At 46.1% G+C, this 24,968-nt stretch overlaps 1 pseudogene across 1 annotated transcript; it reads right to left on the bottom strand.

Moving 5' to 3' along the window:
- Positions 1 to 288: 288 nt before the first annotated feature.
- Positions 289 to 24,108, bottom strand: LOC144607283 (CTD small phosphatase-like protein 2-B; annotated as a pseudogene). Its single transcript, XR_013549086.1, has 10 exons — positions 23,929 to 24,108; positions 22,822 to 22,927; positions 21,463 to 21,603; positions 17,876 to 17,990; positions 15,846 to 15,954; positions 12,900 to 12,986; positions 8,374 to 8,436; positions 4,366 to 4,445; positions 3,019 to 3,145; positions 289 to 500 (listed from the first exon to the last, which is right to left on the bottom strand). The product of XR_013549086.1 is annotated as a CTD small phosphatase-like protein 2-B (transcript).
- Between the last annotated feature and the right edge of the window lie 860 nt (positions 24,109 to 24,968).

Here is a 24,968-nt window from a genome sequence, read left to right as displayed (position 1 = left end):
GTAAAAATTGTCCCTAGTGTGTGTAGGATAGTGTTAGTGTGTGCGGGGATCGCTGGGCAGCGCGGACCCGGTGGGCCTGTTTCCGTGCTGTATCTCTAAATCTTAAAAATATCTAAAGCGAGGAGGTTTTTAGAAGGGAATCCCAGAGAATAAGAACACAGGAGAATGCAGATGTTGGGATCTCAAGCAAAGCACAAAGTGCTGGAGGGATACAACGGGCCAGGAGGGAAGTGGACCTCTGGCTGGTCTGATGAATACCTCCAGCATGTTTTTAATTTTGCTGCAGAGTCAAGGGCATTGGCAACTAAAGGCACAGCTGTCTGCAGTGCAGATATCAAATTCCAGGATGCACCAAAAGCCACAGAGAGCAGATCCATCAGTCTTGGATTCCCACCAACACCTACCAGCTCTGCCAATTTCTGCAAAAGCGGGATGAGATTGCGGAGCTCCCGGTCGCTCGGACTCTCGAGCCAGCTTTTGACGAGAATCCCATTTGCAGTCTTTGGAGGAGAAGACAAAGGCATGTCAAAAAGCACATCCGCTGATCAGCAAAGCTTGCAGACACTTATTTCAAGAGAACAATCACTTTAGTAAAGTGCGTTTAATCAGATGTCAGGACGATCACAGTTTCTGCTCCAGTATTATGCAATAGAGCTTCTAGCTTTAAGGCGAGAGGGGGACAAGTTTAAAGGAGATATGTAGGGCAAGTTTTTAAAAATATAAACAGAGGGCGGAGAATGCTTGGAATGCATTGCTGGGGGTGGATGAAGCAGAAATGTTAGTGGCATTTATAACACTTTTGGATAGGCAAACGCATATGCAGGGAATAGAGGGATATGGATTATGTGCAGGTAGCATCATGTTCAGCACAGGCATTGTGGGCCAAAGGGCCTGTGTTTATGCTGTACCCTTCTGTGTTCTATTATGGACAGCTTGGGTAATAACTAGATGCTGTCTTACAGACCACTGTACCTCACCACCATTCCAACACGGATTCTACAGAGGCTCACCTCATGATAAAGATGCTAGTTTGACAGGACTGAGCTGGCATCCTTCTGCCTCTGGTATGACAGCAGATGCTGGTCGACTAGTTCAGGAGCGCCCGTGGCTTCCAAGTGCCACAAGGGGGTCATTCAGGAATGAACCAAGTCAAAAGAACGTTTAAACAGAGAATTTCACAGCTGATCCCATTGGGCAACATGATCAAGAACATTCCCCGCCCTGTTCATTTTGTGGCACGGTGGCGCAGCAGTAGAGTTGCTGCCTTACAGCACCAGATGTGCAGGTTTGCACCCTAAGGGATCATCAGTCGGCGTGGACTCGTTGGGCCTGTTTCCACATTGTATCTCTAAACCAAACTCCATCTTCCCTCCTCCTCTCCCATCCCACAGACGGTACAAACATTTGAAAGCACCTCGCGGCAGACTCAGGAACAGCTTCTCCTGTTATTACCCCATGAACTAGCACGTAGTCCTGATCTTCCAACCTACCTCTGAACTTTTCCCCTGGAACAGTAATGCTGTAAACTCTATTCTGCACTTGGGTATTTTTGTCTTTGCACCAACTGCTGTGCTTGCGTATGGCTTAATCGCACTCATGCATGGTATCATCTGACTTAATAGGATAGCACGCAAACAAGTTTACCCCACTGTACCTCAGTATGAGTGACAGTAATAAACCAATACCTCTCCATTTTCCTCATCTCTTTCAAAGATTTAATCAATCCACAGCAGATTGTTAAATAACTTCAGGAATGGAAGAAATGTACGTGACTAACTGATGTCCCTAGTCCTGGGATGCAATGACCCAGTGAACATGGAATAAATAGTTGTTTCAGTTTTGTTCAGTCAGTCAGCAAACCATAAGGCTTGCATGCAGCGGTGTAAAGAAAACACGTCGGACAACTTTTACCAAGCGATTCGACACTGGACACATTTAATTTTAGAGACGCTGTGTGGAAACAGGCTCTTTGGCCCACTGAGTCTGTGCCGACCATCGATCACCCACATCCTACACACTAGGGGCAATTTACAGCAACCATTTAACCTCCAAACCTGCACGTCTTTGGAATGTGGGAGGAAACCGGAGCACCCGGAGAAAACCCACGCGGGAGAACGTGCAAACTCCGTACAGACAGCACCCGTAGTCAGGATCAAGCCCGGGTCTCTGCGCCACCGTGCCGCCCTTAAGACTACCCAGTGCCATGGATGGAAAGCAATGGGGTTGATATTGACTCCTGCCATTATGATTCAGTGGCACTCCAGGAAGATTGCAGTTACACATCTTGCCCCTGCCTCCAATCAGGGATTATAATCCACCCAGACTTCGTTTTCCCCACCCATTGCCCTACCTTGTGCTGGACACTTTCATGGACATCTAGAAAGAATTCATCTGTGATGCCTCCAATATTTGAAATGGTTACTGATCAGAAGATGAAAATCTATCTGATGCACCTCATCAACACAGTGCTTAGCACCAGAGTGCACAGTGGCACAGCGGGTAGAGCTGCTGCCTCCTAGCATCAGGGACCCGGGTTTGATCCTGACCTTGGCTGCTGTCTGTGTGGAGTTTGCACGATCTCCGAGACTGCGTGGGTTTTCTCCGGGTGCTCCGGTTTCCTCCCACATCCCAAAGACGTGCGGGTTTAGAGGTGAAATGGTTGCTGTAAATTGTCCCTAGTATATAGGATACAGGTGATTGAGGGTTCGCATGGACTCAGTGGGCCGAAGGGCCTGTTTCCATGCTGTATCTCTAAAGCTATATGTGTCTTCCTACATCCCAAAGACGTGCGGGTTTGTAGGCTAATTGGCCCGTGTAAAATTGCCCGTAGTGTGTGAAGAGTGGATAAGAAAATGGGGTAACATAGAACTAGTGTGAACGGGTCAGCATGGACTCGGTGGGTCAAAGGGCGTGTTTCCTTGCAGTATCTCCAAACTAAACTAAACCACAAATAATCAGCAAATGTTATCAACTGCAAATATACTTGATAGAATAACAACATTAAAATCCCCACCATACCTGACCAACAAAAGCTTCAGCAGAACTGTCCACAAACACAGTCTTTGCCAGATCCCTTCCCAGGACCATCAGCTCCTTGACGTAGCTGCCCATCACACAGGTGCAGTGTTTCCGGTGCAGACGATGCCTGGAACAGATTCAGTGACTTGGATCAATTTCAACTCAAAAATAAATATGAAAGTGGGGGGGGGGGGGGGAGGGAGATGAAGGGTGAGGAGTGGGGAAGAGGAGATTGGTGAGGGATATATCTTTTGTTCCAAAGACCACGCATACCAAACCCCAGCAGCAGACCAGACTCGCCAACGCGGAACCGGGAATTCCCACCTGGAGAGGAAGCCTCGTCCGAGACTCATCTCCTGCTTGTCCTCCAAATGTGGCACAGTGGTAGAGTTGCTGCCTTACAGCACCAGAGACCCGGGTTCGATCCAGACTACGGGTGCTGTCTGTATGGAGTTAGTACGTTCTCCCCGTGACCTGCTTGGGTTTTCACCAGTTGTTCCAGTTTCCTCCCACACTCCAAAGACGCTTGGCTTGGTAAAGTTGTAAGTTGCCCCTAATGTGTGTAGGATAGTGTTAGTGTGCTGGGATCGCTGGTCAGCACGGACTCGGTGGGCCGAAGGGCCTGTTTCCGTGCTGCACCTCTAAACGAAACCTTGAGGCAAATTTTAATGTAGTCAAAATTGTAGCAGGAAAAATAAAGCTGCCAACCTGTCCAAACACTGGGGGAATGGCCACATAATCCATTTCCATGCCGTCGAGTGAGAGGGTACAACTGAGCCGCACATCAGGGAGGACTCCCTCCCGCACGTTTAGACAGGTGTGAAAGCAGGCAATGACCAATAATGCTCCAAACCATTAAACTGGAGCCAAACAATTCACCACACACACACACACACATTCCCAATACAATATCACCTCATATACATGAGCAATCTTGACCAGCACTCTTAAGGCCAATGTTGTTTACTCAGGCAAGCAATGGGCGGCAAGGTGGCGCAGCAGCAGAGTTACTGCCATACAGTGCTGGCAGCGCTGGAGACCCAGGTTCGATCCCGACTACGGGTGCTGTCTGTACGGAGTTTGTACGTTCTCCCCGTGACTGCGTGGGTTTTCTCCTCGATCTTCGGTTTACTCCCACACTCCAAAGTCTTACAGGTATGTAGGTTAATTGGCTTGGTACAAGTGTAAATTGCCCCTAGTGTGTGTAGGATAGTGTTAATGTGCGGTGATCGCTGGTCTGTGCGGACTCAGTGGGCCGAAGGGCCTGTTTCCGCACTGTATCTCTAAACTAAAACTAAAAAAAATAAAAATTAGTGAAGGCTTCCCACACAACTACAAACAACTTGCCTGATAATCCGCCTTTGCGGGTCCAGTATATCCAGCACTTTGTCAGAGTAATCTTTGGTAGCAGAGGTGAAGAGGATAATCTAAGTGAAAGAGCAGAGCACTGTTCAACCAAAACTCCACCCAAAATCGCGAGTCGTTTAATCGTGCATTCACCATTTTGCGTACGAAACAAAACAAGTGGACAATCAAAGACCAGGGACATGAATTGGGAGGGTTCTCAATCTGTTTGGACTCCAAAGACATACAGGTATGTAGGTTAATTGGCTTGGTACAAGTGTAAATTGCCCCTAGTGTGTGTCGGATCGTGTTAATGTGCGGTGATCGCTGGTCGGTGCGGACTCAGTGGGCCGAAGGGCCTGTTTCTGCGCTGTATCTCGAAACTAAACTAAAAAACTAAAAGACTCTTGGATAAGAGTCTGGTATTCCAGTTAAAGGTCAGGTTCAGAACTATGAAATTAGTAACAATTCCCTTGCTGATTATTAAGAGAAGCTCTCCTGAGAGGAAGTTGCATGAGGAGACCATGCCCTGGCTGGAAAAGCAGAACAGTGGATGGGATATTCTGAGGTAGCACCCATTTCAGGCCCAGCCAGCCATTCGTTCCAAAACAGGATTTCTTCCCCATCCTATGGTCTAAGTTTAAATTCAAGTTCACCTGCAGATTAAAAGCGGTCAGACTTTTTGCAAATGCAAGCCAGAAAAAGAAATGTTTTGTACGCTACACCTGTAAACGAGTTCATCACTTAGCAACAGTTTAGATCTTTGCCAAACACCCATTAAGTTGTGCAATTTTAAGTTTCCAAAAAAATGACACACAGCTATTCAGGACCATTTGAGTGTTAAATTGAGGCATATTAGGCTTTTAAATTTGCTGAAATGACCACACAAAAAAATACATCCATTGTGTCCTTTCATACAAAGAACTCACTTCATTGAGAAGATTTTTTTAATCAAAAGCATGCAGTGGAACACTGTTTCATATCTTTTATATAACACAGGAGGCCTTTCATCCCTTAGAATCAATGCTAGTTTTCAGAGCAATCACACCCCCCTTCCCTCATTAATTTGACATTTTCTCTCTCATTTGCCACTTAACTCCCACCCAGATAACGAACTAACCTACCAATCAAGCTTGAAAGCACGTACCACAAGACTGAAGAACAGCTTCTTCCCCTCTGTTATCAGGCATCTGAAAGGTCCTTCCATAAGCTAGGGTACACCATTGGGGACATTGGACTTTGTCAATGCAACTGATGCACTACAATGCTGAAAACTATATTCTACACTCTGTACCTTCCCCTCAGCTCGACCCATTGTACTTGAGTTTGTACTGACTCTATCTATGCATGGTTTATCTTACCCGTTTGGAAAGCATGCAAAGAAAGCTTTTCACTGTACCTCAGCACATGTAACAATAATAATAATAAACCTAAACTAACCCATCATTGGCATGTAGGAGGAAACCAGAGCACCCAACAGCAATCCACAAGGTCCCATGAGGACATGCTAGCTCCAGATGATCAACAGAGATCAGGATTGTGGAAGGGGCCCGACCCGAAATATCACCTATACATGTTCTCATGCGATGCTGCCCGACCCGCTGAGTTATTCCAGCACTGTGTCTTTTTGTGTACACCAGCACCTGCAGTTCCTTGTTTATACAGGAATGAATCCCAGTTGCTGGAGTTATGAGGCACAAGAAGTACTGACATGGCCAGAGAGGACGCCATCTGCAAACTTGCTCACCATGACTTGTACATTCTCATCCAAATCACTGATATAGATGACAACCAGCAATGGACCCAACACCAAACCCTGAGGCAACCACTAGTCACAGGTCTCCTGTCCACAAAGCAACCTTCCACCATCACCGAAGATGGACACAAAATGCTGAAGTAACTCAGCGGGTCAGCCAGCATCTCTGGAGAAAAGGAATAGGTGACGTTTCTGGTTATGGTGATCCTTCTTTAGACTGGACCTGACCCACAAAGTCGCCCATTCCTTTTCTCCAGAGATGCTGCCCAACTCACCGAGTTACTCCAGCATTTTGCGTCCACCTTCGGTGTAAACAAGCATCTGCAGTTCCTTCCTTCCACCCATCATCCTCTGCTTCCTTCCATGAAGTCAATTTTCTACCCAGTCAAAGGCCATGAATTCATTTTGGTGGCTAATTGATGTGGGGGATGACAGAGGGAGGCGGTGGTGTGGAGTTTTGGAGAGGACAGTTTTGTGGACAGAGCCACTTCAAGTGCAGCAATCTTGAACATGTACAAATAATGCCAAAAATGTGCTGCAGGAATTTGCGCTTAGAATTCAGTCAGCATTTACATCAATTTTTGGCAGAGTTTGAATGGAGGGTGTAGATGACACTGAGAGGAAGCTGGAGATTGACATGTGCAAGAAGGAACTGCAGATGCTGGTTTAAACCGAAGATAGACACAAAAAGCTGGAGTAACTCAGCGGGACAGACAGCATCAATGGAGAGAAGGAAAGGGTGATGCTTCGGGTCTGAAGAAGGGTCTCGACCCGAAACGTCACCTTTTCCTTCTCTCCAGAGATGCTGCCTGGCCCGCTGAGTTACTCCAGCTTTTTGTGTCTGTCTGGAGTTTGGCATGTTTGGAACAGCACACGTCATTGTCCCTCTCGTTCCACCACAGAGTGTGCCTGCTTCAAGAACCCTGAAGCAATTTAATACGAAGCTCAAAATAGTTTCAATGCACCAACTTGATGCAGTTACTTGGCTGATACATCTCTGTTTAACCCAAGGACATTTTACAAGTGCAATTTAAAGTGATACTTCGTGTGAGCAATGTACCCATCAGTAACGCCTTCACCCAGTGACCCGTTAGCCTTGGAAACGAAACATGCAAAGTCAAAGTTTTCCCCTAGAACACAAGTTTGCGAATTAAGAGGTCAGATTCAAAAAATCAAATCAAAAACCAAACAAGTAATAACAGTGAAAATACACAAGGTGTTGAGAGTAACTCAGCAGGTCAGGTAGCATCTCAGGAGAACATGGATAGTGGCGTTTCAGGCCTGGACCCTTCAGACTGATTTTGGTTGGGGGCAGAAGGGGGGGGGGGGGGGGGGAGGGAGGGTAAGAAAGCTAGAAGAGAGGAGGGGTAGAACAAAGCCTGGTAAGTGATAGGTGGATACAGGCGAGGAAGAGGTTTTGATAGGCAGATGGTTAGACAATGCTCACAGGGTGAAAAGACAAAAGTTGTGAGACAAGGATAGAAGTTCAAATTGTGAAGACAGATGAAGGAATGTAGGTGAAATAGGGGGGGGGGGAGAGGGGGGAAGAAGGGGAGCAATGGGTGCAAGTTCAGGTGAGGCACAGGGAAGAGGGGGTTGCGGATTGAAAAAAGAGAAACATAAGGGTTTGTAGGCTAGTTACCCAAAATTGGAGAATTCAATATTCCTACCGTCAGGTTGTAAGCTACCCAAGCAGAATATGAGGTGCTGTTCCTCCAGTTTGCGTGTGGCTTCAATCTGGCCATGGAGGAGGCCCAGGACAGAAAGGTCAGTGTGAGAATTTTAAGAGGAGTTAAAATGGTTAGCAACCGGGAGACCCAGCAGGTCTTGGCCGACTGAGTGCATGTGTTTGGCAAAATATAAAACAAGAGGGATGTGCAGGGCAATGGAATAAATGAGGTTGAGTGGAGTTGAATTGAGTTTATTGTCACGTGTACCGAGGTACAGTGAAAAGCTTTTGTTGCGTGCTGACTAGGCAGCAGAAAGACAATACATGATTAGAACTGAGGCATCCACAGCTTGGTCATTGAAATCATCAGCATTAAGTAATGAACTGAAGGGCCTCTTTTTACTGCTGCATCATTCCATTCTACTGTCCAAATTGTTAGGATTGGAACAAGCACTTTTGGCACCGGATTACAAACCACTGCAAACGCACATCGCAAACTGAGGTTTTGGAGGAAATGACTGACAATTAATGGCGTTCAAACTCGGGTACAATGCGAGAGGAGGCACGTTCTGTTGGGAAATTTTACCTCGTAGAACTGCGAGATGGTTTCGAGGAATTCCCTGCAGTAAGGCCTCAGCCTCACGTAGACCTGAAAACAGGAAGAAAAATCCTTGTAAAAATCTCTTCAATCGTTTTAAAACCTCCCCCCTTCCCACATATCCTCCCCAATTTGGAGAGAGTTCCCCACCCTACACAGGGCAGCTCGGTGGCGCAGCGGCAGAGTTGCTGCCTCACAGCGAATGCAGCGCCGGAGACCCTGGTTCGATCCCGACTACAGCAGCTGTCTGTAAGGAGATTGTACGTTCTCCCCGTGACCTGCGTGGGTTTTCACCGAGATCTTCAGTTTCCTCCCACACTCCAAAGACGTACGGGTCTGTAGGTTAACTGGCTCGGTAAATGTAAAAATTGTCCCTAGTGGGTATAGGACAGTGTTAATGTGCGGGGATCGCTGGGCGGCGCGAGGCCGGTGGGCCGAAAGGGCCGGTTTCCGTGCTGTATCTCTAAACTAAACTGAACTATCCTCCATGCCAAAGTGAGGCCACACACAAACTGGAGGAACGGCACCTCACATTCCACTTGGATACCTTACAACTTAACGGTATGAACATTGAATTCTCCAATTTTCAGATAACTAGCCTACAAACAACCTTCCCCGGCCCCCACACTTCCCTGTGCCACACCTGGATGCACACTCACTTCTCCCCTTCCCCTTTCCCACCTATATTCCTTCTACTGGCTTCACAATTCACACCTCTCATATCCTTATCTAACACTCCTTGTCTTGGAGTATTGTGTACAGTTTTGGTCTCCTAATCTGAGGAAAGACATTCTTGCCATAGAGGGAGTACAGAGAAGGTTCACCAGATTGATTCCTGGGATGGCAGGACTTTCATATGAAGAAAGACTGGATAGACTCGGCTTGTACTCGCTGGAATTTAGAAGATTGAGGGGGGATCTTATAGAAACTTACAAAATTCTTAAGGGGTTGGACAGGCTAGATGCAGGAAGATTGTTCCCGATGTTGGGGAAGTCCAGAACAAGGGGTCACAGTTTAAGGATAAGGGGGAAGTCTTTTAGGACCGAGATGAGAACGTTTTTTTTCACACAGAGAGTGGTGAATCTGTGGAATTCTCTGCCACAGAAGGTAGTTGAAGCCAGTTCATTGGCTATATTTAAGAGGAAGTTAGATGTGGCCCTTGTGGCTAAAGGGATCAGGGGGTATGGAGAGAAGGCAGGTACGGGATACTGAGTTGGATGATCAGCCATGATCATATTGAATGGCGGTGCAGGCTCGAAGGGCCGAATGGACTACTCCTGCACCTATTTTCTATGTTTCTATGTTTTCATCTCTGGCCTCCATCCAACCTTCTACCTGTCAAAACCCACCCTCACCTGTATCCATCTATCACTTGCCTGGTTTTGTCTTGCCCCTTCCTCTCCTCTATCTCCCCCCCCCCCCCTCCCCTCAATTATCCCACGATAATCAGCCTGAAGGATCCCAATCTAAAACGTCCATGTTCTCCAGAGATGCTGCCTGACCCGCTGAGTTACTCCAGCACTATGCATCTTTTTTTTCCTAAAAGCAATTTTAAAATCTCCATCTTGGTTTTTCAATCCTCCCCTTCTGCTGTCACCAGTCCTACAAATCTCCAAGGCCGTCAACACCTCCAATTCTGTCCCGTTTTTCCAATGGCAAATGTGGTAACTCCATGATACCTCAGCTCTTATAGTCTCCCCTGAACGCTTTGCTCCCCCTGCACGATGTTCCTTAAAACCTAAAATAAAACACAGAAATTGCTGGACAAACACAGGAGATGAGACAGTAGAGTTATCGTTTCAGCTCGATCTTCATTTGGTCTAAGTAGGTACAGAAACCAGCACTTACAGTGGCAGAGCAGGGGGAGGCGTGGAGGGAATAAGGGAACATCTGTGACAAGATGGACACCAAGGGAGGCTGCATGGTGCTGGCGAATGGTAGCCCTGGATGAAAGAGGATGAAGCCTCATTACTTCGGCTGATCTATCTGGATAATACAGAGAACAAGATGAACCAGGACAGAGACCAGAAGGGGAGGCAACTAAGTCCCAACTCCAGATACAAAAAAATGTAGCTGCCACAACGTGCTTTCCTCCAGCACTCGAGTTCACAATGTTAATTGTTTTAGAGATGGATCCGAGCTTCAATGGGTTGATGCCAACTGGGAGAAGCTTAGAACATCTGCAGTACTGCACCACAGGGCTTTTGGCTCACAATGCCTGTGCCAAACATGACCAACTCTTTAGGCTTGAGATACAGCGCGGAAACATGCCCATTGGCTCACCGAGTCTGCTAACCAGTAATCACCCCGTACACTAACACTATTCTACACACTCGGTCCAATTTACACTAACACAATTCTACACACTCGGTCCGATTTACACTAACACTATTCTACACACTCGGTCCAATTTACACTAACACTATTCTACACACTCGATCCAATTTACACTAACACTATTCTACACACTAGGTCCAATTTACACTAACACTATTCTACACACTCGGTCCAATTTACACTAACACTATTCTACACACTCAGTCCAATTTACACTAACACTATTCTACACACTCGGTCCAATTTACACTAACACTACTCTACACACCAAGTCCAATTTACAATCTTAGCAAAGCCAATTAATCTACCAACCTGTAGGTCTTTGGAGTGTGGGAGGAAACCAGAGCACCTGGACAAAACCCAAGCAGTCCCAGGGAGAACATACAAACCCCATCCAGACACATCACCCAGAGTCAGGATCAAACCTGGGTCTCAGGCACTGTGAGGCAGCAACTCTACCGCTGAGCCACTGTGCCGCCTTTATCTTATTTGCTTGTGCATAATTGATAACCATCCGGAATCCATTCCCTGCAGATCCATAGGCCAAAGGTCTCGTCAAACATCACTGTCGGTTCTACCACATCACCTCCGGCAGCACATTGCAGGCACTCACCACCCTGCGTAACGAAGCTTGCCCCGGGCGTCTCCTTTGCCCCTCTCACCTGAAAGCTGTGCCCTCTAGTATTTGCCAATTCCATCTTGGGCTGAGCAAAACACTTTGGGTGATGGACCGAGGTCGGGCCTTTGGATAAAAGCTGCCGAGCGTCACAAATCTCCATGCCCCCATCCCCACCCCTTCCCATTACACACTCACATCTTTAGTGAACGCATCGACTTCAGACGGAGCTTGGCCGCAGGTGTCCAGTTGCTTGTGCTGGACCCTGGGGACATCCCAGGCAGTTTCTGGATAATGAACTCCACTATTCCATCCAACATCTGACTCAATAGTCCATTATCAGGGTTCACAAGAAGGCATTAAATAAACCCCATTGTTCCACAGTTCCGGAGGAGGGTTGAACAAGTGTGCTACAGACTGTCTCAGTGAAACCAGTGATGGCCAGCAAATATATTCCAGCAAAAGAAATTTACAACATTCTTCCATACAACAGGTTTAGTCAATCTGCACAGCGTTAAAATTGTGTGCATGCAATATTCATGTCGTACAACTGCATGTCAATGAGGTGTGTGGGCAGCAGTCTGAGCAAGAGGGTTGGTCACTAACTGTGGGTATGTGGAGACAGGATAGTCTGCAGGCTTCACTGGTATGGAGTGGGGAAGAATTGTTTCATTTAGTTTTAGAGATACAGCATGGAAACAAGCCCTTCGGCCCACTAAGTCCGCACCGACCAGAGATCACCCGTACACTAGTTCCGTTTTGCACACTTAACCCACAACACCTGCACCTCTTTGGAATTTGGAAGGAAAACGGAGCACCCGGAGAAAACCCACGCGGTCACATGGAGAACGTGCAAACTCCGTGCAGACAGCATTGCAGTCAGGTCTCTGGCGCTGCGAGGCAGCAACTCTACTGCTGCGGCCACCGTTCTGCCCCAAAGTTGCATGTGCGACAGTTCGGAGTACACTTCTCTGTGGGGAGGGACATTATAGATTCGGACGTCTATCAAATCTGCTGGAACGCAGGCCGGATTGTTTGGGCAGGAACGCTACCATTTTTGGTAACGTCATCAGAAGTCTCCTCTGCACCTTTTCACTCCAATCCCATCTATCCCACGTGAGCAGTTACTGACACTGTGGCCCGATGAGTATTCATAAGGTCATAAGCGATAGGAGCAGAATTAGGCCGTTCAGCCCATCAAGTCAACTCCGCCATTCAAACCAAGGCCGATCCATTTCTCCATCCTAACCCCATTCTCCTGCCTTCTCCCTCTGACCCCTGACACATGTAGTGTCAGGTAAAGGGCTGAAGGGCCATAAATACAAGAGGGGGAATTCAGAAGAAACCTATATATATCCTGGACGATGATGAGAATGTTACTGGCCCAGAGCTGCAAATGCAAATAACCTGCGGGGTGGTACATACTCAACAAGAGTGGAGAAAGCAATGGATTTGTCAATTCAGAGCAGCGGGAAAATGAAGTGAGATGGGCGTTGGTCTGGGTGCCCCACATACAACACAAAGCACTGAACACTTACTCCAAGCTCCAAGAGGGACTAACCTGATAGTTTTTATCTTGAAAGTGGACTGAAAATACAAAGTCTGGATTCTCCATGGGAGCCAGCTGGCAATGGACAAGAGTTTCATCCTATAATTAAAAAAGAGATATTAAGCAGCAAATGCATTTGGGCTGCAGCTAAACTGGAAATCATTACCCACCAGCGGCGCCCTCTATCTTCGAGTCCTGGAGGAGCAAAACTGCTCTATTTTCCAGGACTCGAGGCCCTGAGCTACAGGGAGAGTGTGAACAGGCCATGACCTTGTTAGAAACAGAAAATAGGTGCAGGAGGAGGCCATTCGGCCCTTCGAGCCAGCACCACCATTCATTGTGATCATGGCTGATCATTCACAATCAGTAACCCGTGCCTGCCTTCTCCCCATAATCCCTTGATTCCACTAGCCCGTAGAGCTCTATCTAACTCTCTCTTAAATCCATCCAGTGATTTGCCCGCCACTGCCCTATGTGGCAGAGAATTCCCACAAATTCACAACTCTCTGGGTGAAAAAGTCCCCTCTCACCTCAGTTTTAAATGGCCTCCCCTTTATTCTAAGACTGTGGCCCCTGGTTCTGGACTCCCCCAACATTGGGAACATTTTTCCTGCATCTAGCAGGAGACCAGGAGGCTCAGGGTGATCTTACAGTGGGAGATAGCCGTCTTTCTCCCCCCACCCTTGTAATCAGTCTGAAGAAAGGGTCCTGACCCAAAATATCACCTATCCATGTTTTCCTGGGATGCTGCCTGACCCACTGAGTTACTCTATATTTTTCACTTTTCCGTGATCGTACAGAGGTATATATAATCATGAGGAGAATTGATAGGGTGAACACACAGTCTTTCACCCAGGGTAAGGGAATCACAAAGCAGAGGACATAGGTTTAAGGTGAGAGGAGCAAGTTTTAACGGGAACCTGAGGGGTTATTTTTCCACATGGATAAATGGAACAAGCTGCTAGAGGAGGTAGTTGAGGCAGGCATTAAAACAGCATTTAAAGGACATTTGGACAGGAAAGGTTTAGAATCTGTGGAATTCTCTGCCTCAATCTGTGGAATTCTCTGCCTCAGAAGGCAGTGGAGGCCAATTCTCTGAAATGCATTCAAGAGAGAGCTAGATAGAGCTTTTAAGGATAGCGGAGTCAGGGGGTATGGGGAGAAGGCAGGAACGGGGTACTGATTGAGAATGATCAGCCATGATCACATTGAATGGCGGTGCTGGCTCGAAGAGCCGAATGGCCTCCTCCTGCACCTATTGTCTATTGAATGACATGGGCCACATGCAGGCAAATGGGACTAGCTTGGATGGGGCATCTTGGTCAGCCAAAGGGGCTCTTGCCGTGCCGTGTGACACTATGTCTCCTTGATTTTATTTTGTTTGGGGTGTGGGGAACGGAGGGTAAATGCTGTGGATTGGGTTCCCTCGGGACAACAATACCAAATTGCCGCAGGTGCAGAGGAAGCATGTAACTACAGGTCAGACACGGAAATCCTCCAACATTCACAACTGCAGTTTGGGGTGGCAGAGGGCATCAGGGTCGGGATGAAGGTCATCTTACATGTCCTAATGCACAAAACTATTTGTTCTGTATTGTAGCCATTCTTCGTGGAAGGGCCAAGTTTACCTCTTGCCCTAATTATACCCAACGACATGCACAGGAGATCCAAGGAACCGTTGATGCCTGTTTACAAAGACACAAAGTGCTGGAGCAACTCAGCGGGTCAGGCAGAATCTCTGGAGAACATGGACAGGCGACGTTTCGGGTCGGGACCGTCTTCAGATTGACCAGTCTGAAGAAGGGTCTCGACTCGAAACTTCGCTTGACCATATTCTCCAGAGATTCTGCCTGACCCGCTGAGTTACTCCAGCACTGAGACTTTTTTTTCCCCCCAATGAAATGCACAAGTTTAAGGAGGCGCTGCATGAGGACCGATGCAGCAAAACACCACAGGTGACCAGTGACCACTCATCCCGGCTCTCGGCTCACACCGCAAACCTGATTCTGTTCTGACCTGCGTTGAAACGGGCCCTTCATCCCACCGAGTCCACACCGACAGGCGATCACCCGTACACTAGCTCCATCTGACACACTTGGTACAATTTACAGAAGCCAATTAACCTTGAAGCCTGCACATCTTTGGGGTGTGGGAGGAATCCAGAGCACCTGGAGAAAATCCACGCAGTCACAGAGAGGATGTACAAACTCCGCACAGACATCACTGGCAGTCAGGATCTAACCTGGGACGCTGGCACTGTGAAGCAGCAATTCTACTCCAGCGCCACTGTGCCGCCCAAGTCTTCTTGGATGGTTCTTGAACCCAAACTGTGTGGTCAGGGCCGAGAGGATGCCAGACAAGGGGATCCCAGGACAAATACTGTCTAGAACCTCAACACGAAATATTGACATTGCAGCACTAGTCAAGCCTGCTGCACTGGGTGGCACAGCAGTGGAGTTGCCGCCTTTCAGCACCGGAGACCCGTGTTCGATCCCGACTATGGATGCTGACTGTACGGACTTTGTACGTTCTCCCTGTGACCTGCGTGGGTTTTCTCCGAGATCAGCGATTTCCTCCCACTCTCCAAAGACGTACATGCTCGTAGATTAATTGACTTGGTAAAAATAGAAAATTGGCTCAAGTGTGTGTAGGATGGTGTTAGTGTGCTGGTAACGTTAGGGTGTGCACGCCATACGCAAGAAGAAGTGTGCTGGTTGATGCGGACCCGCTGGGCCTGTTCCCCCTCTAAACCAAACCCAAAGGGGGCAGGTCTTTGCTCTCTTCATTCAGCCAACCCATTTGTCAATCCCAGATCAATCTCAACTCAGCAGCACAGTTACATCTTTCCCTGTGAAATTTTGCTTTAAAACCCACCCCCCCCCCCCCCCCCCCCCGCTTATTATGCAGAATGAATTTGGGCGTTTTACTTTACTGATTGAAAAGCAACAGGAAACTTACCAGCCCCAGAACGAGCGAGTAATCAGGGACGCTGCGGGTTTTAAGAGGAAGAATGGATTTTTGAAGTGAATCTTCTGTCGAGCTTTGATATTCCTTGATGAATTTATACCTGAGGAGAAATAATAATAATAATAATAACTGAAATTTCAGTTTTAAACTCCAGCACATTACAGTGGATTGATTTAACCTCATGCTCATTGTTGACTTGTCCAACTAATGCCAGAATAAAGCCTCATTACCCCAGACATTTAACTTGGAGATATATAGTGTGGAAACAGGCCCTTCGGCCCTACTAGCCCACACAGACTTACAAGGGTAAATTGCAAGCTCTTCCGGGTGAACAGAGGTCATGATTAGTATAAGAAAATAACTGCAGATGCTGGTACAAATCGAAGGTATTTATTCACAAAATGCTGGAGTAACTCAGCAGGTCAGGCAGCATCTCGGGAGAGAAGGAATGGGTGACGTTTCGGGTCGAGACCCTTCGTCAGAACAGAGGTCATGATTAGAACACTTCTCCCCTCAGTGTCCATGCACGCTCAGATCACTTGCATGTGGAGCCTCAGTTCAAGTGACCATTACGGATTTGAGGGCAGAGCTCTCAGTGGCCTGATCAGTATTCCTCCCACAATCAACTCTACCAATTGGGGCTATTGGAACGCAAAAGTCCACCTCCAGAGATCAGCCTGAACTACTATCTACCTCACTGGCGACCCTCAGACTACCCTTGATCAGACTTTGCTGGCTTTACCTGGCACTAAACATTATTCCCTTATCATGTGTAGGAAGGAACTGCAGATGCTGGTTTAAATCGAGGATAGACACAAAAACCAGGAACAACTCAGCGGGACAGGCAGCATCTCTGGAGAGAAGGAATGGTTGACGTTTCGGGTCGAGACCCTTCTTCAGACCCTTCTGAAGAAGGGTCTTGACCCGAAACGTCACCCATTCCTTCTCTCCTGAGACGCTGCCTGCCTTGCCGAGTTCCTCCAGCCTTTTGTGTCTATTCCCTTAAGTATTCGTACACTGTAAATGGCTCGATCGTAATCATGTACTGTCTTTCCGCTGACTGGATAGCACGCAGAAAAAAGCTTTTCACTGTACCTCGGTACAAGTGACAATAAACGAAACGAACTAATTTCACCACAGTACCATTCTACAGTGTCGGAGGCAACTTATATTGGGTTAAACATCACATTGAAGTGGTTGCAAAAAATCTCAGTGCAAAATGTTACGGAAAAGCAGTGAATTTCCCAGTGCCCTGACCAACACTTCTTTTGTAGACAAAGGTGCCAATACGTATGTATATCAATCAAAAATGAAGCTACACTTACCAACATTTTTTTGCAATAAAATATGCCCCTTCTTCTGTTTATGTGACCAATCAATTTCTAGTTTAATTGGTCATAGAAACAAAATAGAAGATGGGGCATATTGATGGTTTAAAAAAGGATAAATGTAGCTTAATGTTTGATTAATATGCATACTGGCACCTTTGTTTACAAAACAAACGCATTGATCAGGACACTGGGGAACTCCGTTTTTTCCTTAAACCCAACTTCAAGTTTAATAAGCTAAATTACCAAGAGGTATAAAATCAACAATGTTAAGAATTAAATATTTTTCAAATATACACAAAACAATTTACCAAACCCATGTTTTTAAGTGATAGAAGATATTCGAAATCTTGTCCAAGTTGGTGTCCAAAGTAATCTCAGAAGGTCATAAAGAGAAAGTAGAATTAGGCCATTCGGCCCATCAAGTCTACTCCGCCATTCGATCATGGCTGATCTATTTCTTCCTCCTAACCCCATTCTCCGGCCTTCTCCCCATGACCTCTGATCAAAAATCCATCCATCTCTGCCCATCTCCTGCAGTTGTTCCTTGTTGTTAACCTCTAGGGTGGATCATTGTCCTATCAGATGTCCAAGCTGTTTAAGAGCCTATTTTATGCTGGATCTGTCTAAACTAAACAAGTTTCTTTGCAGATCCGAAGGGTCACCAATATGGAAACTCTGCCCTGTACTTACTGATTGAAGACTTCTTTCTTGTCAAAAAGGGAGGTCGCATCCATTGAGACATTGATGGAGAAAATCATCTCCAGGGGCACCGAGCCTCTGTCCAAATTTCTATTGGTATCCATGTCTGTTGGAGCAGAAAAAGTGTTCAAACTGTTGATAGAAGCCAGAAGATCTGCATATACTGTCTCAGTGTACCACTGCTATACACTGTATCTGAGATGCTTTATCTAATATGCATCTAAGTGCTTATGTATAGTGATACCTGTACTGAACTGTATACAAAAATGAATTTCACTGTACCTCGGCACATGTGACATCAAGAAGCATACCATACCAAGACAAAGCCTCAAACCATGCTTTTAAGTAGGTAGATACAAATAGCTTGAGTAACTCAAAGGGACAGGTAGCATCTCTGGAGAGAAGGAACGGTTGATGTTTCCGGTTGAGACCTTTCTTCAGGCTAGTAGGGGGGAAGGGAAATGAGAGATATAGACGATGATGTAGAGAGTTAAAGAAGAATGAATGAAAGATATGCAAAAAAGTAAAGATGATAAAGGAAACAGGCCATTGTTAGCTATTTGATGGGTGACAACAGGACGCTGGTGTTGGACGAGAAGTAGGTCATTGGCTACAGGCCATATTCATGTAAAATTCACAGAGCACCTGATGGAGTGACAACACACCAAGGGTAACTTGTACACAAAATGCTGGAGTAACTCAGCGGGTCAGGCAGCATCGCAGGAGAGAAGGAATGGGTGACGTTTCGTGTTGAGACCCTTCTTCAGACTGATGTCAGGGGGGCGGGACAAAGGAAGGATATAGCTGGAGGGTAATTTGTAAATGCACGAAAGTCAAAGTGAGTCAGAAAATGGATGGGATCTCTCTGAAGGTTATGGAAACATGGATGTGCCGATCAAGAGCTTGGCTCAATTTTTCTTTAAAGACCAGTGAAGGGCATGTTTACCAATATGCTGATTGACTCAATGGCATCTACCTCCTAACTGAAGACTACTGAGGAAGGGCCACCTATCACGGGGTGGTGCCGCATGATGGCAGCCTCGCTAACAGTCTGTCTTGTCTTGTCCTTTTGTTGTTTTAAGTTTGTTGTTAAATGTATGTTTTAGTGTATCTTTAGTTTTGTATTATGTGGGGGGTGGGGGGAAACTTTTTTTAATCTCTTTCCTCGACGGAGATGCATCTTTTTCCGTATCGTATCTCTGTCCGCACTGCGGCCTAACATCGTGGAGCTGGCGGTCCCTTTGTCAGGGATCGGCTTCGGGAGCTCCAAGCCGCAGGACCTTCGATCGCCCCGATGCAGGAGCTTCAATCGCCGGCTGTGGGAGCTTCGATCGCCATGACTGCGGTTGGTTCGACTGCTCCGACCGCAGGACAAAAGAAGGGAAGAAGATAATACATTATTGCCTTCCATCACAGTCGCTGTGGTGGATGCTTATGTTAATTTTTATGTAGCTGTGTGTCTTGCTGCTTTTTTGGTATGACTGGATGGCATATCAAATCCCTTGGATGTTCTTACATGCTTGGCTAATAAATTCTGTGTGTTTTGTATGTTGTATTCCTTTTCTCCGGAGATGCTGTCTGACCCTCCAGCATTTTGTGTCTATCTAAAGACTGCTGCAATTGATACCCCTCAACCAAATAGTAGACAGACCCAACTCTCTGTTAAGCTTCTTTGATTAAATAGGATCAGGCATTTCAAAGTTAGTAACAACAATTACTATTCCATAAAAACTAGAGATCTGAAAATTCACCAATCCATGTTAGACAATAGACAATAGATGCAGGAGGAGGCCATTCGGCCCTTCGAGCCAGCACAGCCATTCAATGTGATCATGGCTGATCATTCTCAATCAGTACCCCGTTCCTGTCTTCTCCCCATACCCCCTGACTCCACTATCCTTAAGAGCTCTATCTAGCTCTCTCTTGAATGCATTCAGAGAATTGGCCTCCACTGCCTTCTGAGGCAGAGAATTCCACAGATTCACAATTCTCTGACTGAAAAAGGTTTTTCCTCATCTCAGTTCTAAATAGACAATAGACAATAGACAATAGGTGCAGGAGTAGGCCATTCAGCCCTTCGAGCCAGCACCGCCATTCAATGCGATCATGGCTGATCACTCTCAATCAGTACCCCATTCCTGCCTTCTCCCCATACCCCCTCACTCCGCTATCCTTAAGAGCTCTATCGAGCTCTCTCTTGAAAGCATCCAACGAACTGGCCTCCACTGCCTTCTGAGGCAGAGAATTCCACAGATTCACAATTCTCTGACTGAAAAAGGTTTTTCCTCATCTCAGTTCTAAATGGCCTACCCATTATTCTTAAACTGTGGCCCCTTGTTCTGGACTCCCCCAACATTGGGAACATGTTTCCTGCCTCTAATGTGTCCAACCCCTTAATAATCTTATACGTTTCGATAAGATCTCCTCTCATCCTTCTAAATTCCTCCAGAGATGCTACCTGACCCACTGAGTTATTCCAGCTCTTTATGTATTTTCTTTTGTAAACCAGCACCAGGGTGGTGATCTACGGAATTCATTGCCACATACTGTTGTGGAAACCAAGTCTTTTGGTATTTTGAAAGCAGAGGTTGATAGGTTGCCGGTTAGTAAGGGTGTCTTAGGTTACGGGGAGGAGGCAGGAGAATGGGGTTGAGAGGTAAAGATAGATCAGCCATAATTGGATTACGGAGTAGATTGTTTAGTTTAGAGATACAGCGCGGAAACAGGCCCTTCGGCTCATCGAGTCAGCACCGACCGCGAGATTCCCCCAACATTAACACTATCCTGCACACACTAGGGACAATTTTACATTTACACCAAGCCAATTAACCTACAAACCTGCGTGTCTTTGGAGTGTGGGAGGAAACCGAAGATCTCAGAGAAAACCCACACAGGTCACGAGGAAAACGTACAAACTCCGTACAGACAGCACCTGTAGTCAGGATCGAACCCAGGTCTCTGGCGCTGTAAGGCAGTAGCTCTACCGCTGCGCCACCGAGACAAATGGCCCAATTCTGCTCCCATGACTTACGAATATGTGAGCATCTGCAGTTCCTCGTGATTCCAAACAAGAGATTGATCAACAATCCCATTTCTATTGCATGATCTGACTGCCAGGACAGGCATTGAATCAGATCATCCCGAGCCCTTCCTCCTTCAGAAATTCCCATTGACTTTTGGTTTAGTGAAAATTGATAAATATTTGAAACTTATCAAGATGTGGGACTGTAGAAAGAGAAGAGGGCGGTAAGAATAAACTGATCCAGGACAGCCTCTGTGGACATTTACTGTATTAACTTGTTGGTGACTGAAACATAGAAAAAAAGGTGCAGGAGTAGGCCATTCGGCCCTTCGAGCCCACACCGTCGTTCAATATGATCATGGCTGATCATCCAGAATCGGTACCCCGTTCTGGATTTTTCCCCCATAATCCCTTGATTCCTTTAGCCCCAAGAGCTACATCTAACTCTCTCTTGGACAGGCAGTACATCCACATTTGCCAAATGAATTAAACTCAAGATAAAAGGTATCCGTACAAATTCCGCCTTCTAGCTTTGTATTAAACACACTAGACTTACCAGGAGTTGCTGAAGGGAAGATGGGAAGAGAGGACAATGTTTGGTTGGCATTGTGGTTATTCCTGGTTACCGGCCTGTGCTGTTCCTCATGAAACCTCACCCGTGCGTAGGGTTTTGTTGCAAAGGAAGTGGAGTCAAACCCTGGAAGTAGTTTATAAAAACAACTTAAGTAATATCACAAGGGCATACTGGGTTAAAAGTCCATGTGGACTACACTACAATCATCGACATAACTGGTTGTGTCTTTGCAAAATTCTAATTATTCAGACAGGACTTCTACCTACGCGGGTTCCCCTGTTTATTCCTGCTTCAGCAGTTGCTAGTCATCCTATCCCTCGGAATTATCTCTAATGATTTCCCTACTGCTGGCTTTAGACTAATTACTTGGCTTATCCCTGTTGTTGAGTGAAAGGGCATCACATCACTTAACCTACTGTCATCCATGGTCACTGCCCCTCCAATCTCTTCCCTTGGCTCTTACAACACATTGGGATACCAAAAGGACATAGAGTCAGGCCCTTCGGCCCAACATGCCTCATCTGCACTAGTCCGTTCTGCCCGGGCAAGTCCCATATCCCTCTAAACCTGCCCTATCCAGGTAACTATCTAATGCTTCTAAAACATTGCAATGACACCTCATAAGGTCATATGTGATAGGTGCAGAATTAGGCCATTCAGCCCATAAAGTCTACTCCATCATTCAATCATGGCTGATCTACCTCCTCATCCCATTCTCCTGCTTTCTCCCCATAACCCCTGACACCCATACTAATCAAGAATCTATCTATCTCTGCTTTAAAAATATCCACTGACTTGGCCTCCACAGCCTTCTGTGGCAAGGAATTCCACAGATTCACCTCCCCGTCTCAACCCGACTCAACTACCTCCTTCAGCAGCTTGTTCCATACATCAACACCCTTTGTGTAAAAAAGTTACCTTCAAGTTCCTATTAAATCTTTCCCTCCTTACTTTATACCCATGTCATTTGGTTCTTGATTCCCCTACTCTGGGCAAAAGATTCTGTGCGTTTATCCAATCTATTCTTCTCATGATTTTGCACACCTCTGTAAGATCATCCCTCATCCTCCTGCACTCCAAGGAATAAAGTTCTCGCCTGCTCAACCTCTCCCTTTTGTAGGCTATGTCTATTCCTGCTCTTATTTCCATTGTTGTCATATTATGGGGGAGGTAGGAGACAATCAATCAATCAATGAGAACAGTACTGGTATGTCACCCTCGATTCAGATTGGTTCTATCCAGGGCATGATATGTACTCGATCATATAATGACAATTGGCAGGTATTTACAAATGAAGTTACAATGCTACAAAATGGAATATCATTACCAAGTTACCCCTACCTCTTTTAAACTCCACCTCCTGCCAGTGCTTTCTTGGTAATCTTTTGGTTCCAGGTGTGGTCGAGAAGGAATCGGGTGCATTATCAAACGTCACAGCTTTCCTGGTCTGATGCCGAGAGGAATGGAAACGGGAATTAAATTAGCTAAACAGTACAGGTATTTTCACTGTCCCTCACTTTCCACCCCTCTCTTGGCAAGAAATCCGTGGTTGCAAGGAATTAAGATCGACAGCAGGATCATTCTGAAATTAGGTTTAGTTTGGTTTATTATTGTCACATGTACTGAGGGACAGTGAAAAGCCTTTTTGCTGGGTACAAATAATTATTATTATATTCAGGAGGCAAATGTTATACTAGGCAAGATGCGTAGGAAAACAAAACTGCAGAGGCTGGTTTAAATCAAAGGTAGACACAAAATGCTGGAGTAACTCAGCAGGTCAGGCAGCATCTCGGGAGAGAAGGAATGGGTGACATTTCGGGTCGAGACCCTTCGTCAGACTGAAGAAGACCCTCTGAGGGGGCGCCGTAAACTGTTTATGTATGTGTTGTTAGGTTTGTGTGCTATTGTATGTTCTTTTTTAGTACCTGCACTGATCTACAGCGCTTTGGTCAACGTAGGTTGTGTTTAATAGACAATGGACAATAGGTGCAGGAGGAGGCCATTCGGCCCTTCGAGCCAGCACCGCCATTCAATGTGATCATGGCTGATCATTCTCAATCAGTACCCCGTCCCTGCCTTCTCCCCATACCCACTGACTCTGCTATCCTTAAGAGCTCTATCCAGCTCTCTCTTGAATGCATTCAGAGAATTGGCCTCCACTGCCTTCTGAGGCAGTGAATTCCACAGATTCACAACTCTCTGACTGAAAAAGTTTTTCCTCAAGTGTGCTATACAAATAAAATTGACTTGATTTGACCCCCGAGATGCTGCCTGACCCGCTGAGTTACTCCAGCATTTTGTGTCTACCTGCTATACTAGGCAAGTACTCGAACTTAGTGGTACAACAATGCCATATAATGCAAATTTGTAGCTGTATTTGAAGTTTCAAAATCAATTTTCAGTTTCCGAAACGATGAATTACATTTTAACATTAGAGCAGTGACTTACCTTTCTCGCCCTCGATGTAGCCTTGGGTGTGGTTTTGCCTGCTGAATGTGCCGTGTGGGAAGGCTCAGCACAGTCTCCGCCTGGTGGCGTTTCCAGGAGCCCAGCGCGAACCTTAGTGCTGCGTGGAGTTCGGGGGATGGAAGGATTTGCTGACGTGGCTTTGCCTGACCTCAGGTTCATCGTGCAAGTAACGGCTGGCTAGATCCAAGGGGAATGGACATGGATGAAACACCTCGTTAATGGCTAACAAACACTTGGATTTGCAGAGTTGAAACGAATTAAAGATGAATCCACGGTAAAAAAAGACAGAGGCACTTTCTAAAATATAAACCACCACATTCTCTTGAAGTTGTTAAATATAATCCAAAGATCATTTCATCTAGGGGCAACAATTTTAGATCTATTCTCCTGAATTTTTATTCTTAAATTCAAACATGAAAACTCAAGGATATCAACATGCCTAATCATCTAACAGGTCAACACAGAAACATTAATAGGCCCTTTAGTACATTCAATCAGATCACAGTGTGCTAGGAGTTTTTTTTTCATGCTCTTTGAAAGTAATATTTAATTAAAAAATAATCCACTAATAAACCAGCACATTTTCAATTGATATACCCCGCCCTCTTCTGCACCTTCTCTTCCTGAGTTTTATTTTAGTTTAGTGTCACGTGTACTGAGGTACAGTGAAAAGCTCATGTTGCGTGTTAACTAGTCTTACGTTTTGTCCTATTCAAGTCTTGACAGTTTGTTGGGGGAGTTTAGATTTTCATCCACCTTTGAATGGGAAACACATTGCTGGATGATAAAATCCTTTAACATTTAGGAAATATGAATTAAGTTTTACAGCACATATCTATAACTTTCTCTTTGAAAAAGACACCCACTACTCCCTTATCCTTCCAACATAATCAGGTTTCTTTGCTATGCCAAGTGTAGACCAGTCCCCTTTGAAAGGCCATGCAACTTCCCCTAGTATTATGTGGGGGAACGTTTACAAGCCTCACACCGGCTACCTCAGAACTCATTAAAAAGCAGAG

Source organism: Rhinoraja longicauda, chromosome 28 (assembly GCF_053455715.1).
Source record: "Rhinoraja longicauda isolate Sanriku21f chromosome 28, sRhiLon1.1, whole genome shotgun sequence".
NCBI lineage: Eukaryota > Metazoa > Chordata > Chondrichthyes > Rajiformes > Arhynchobatidae > Rhinoraja > Rhinoraja longicauda.
This window is presented reverse-complemented; position numbering and strand designations above follow the sequence as displayed.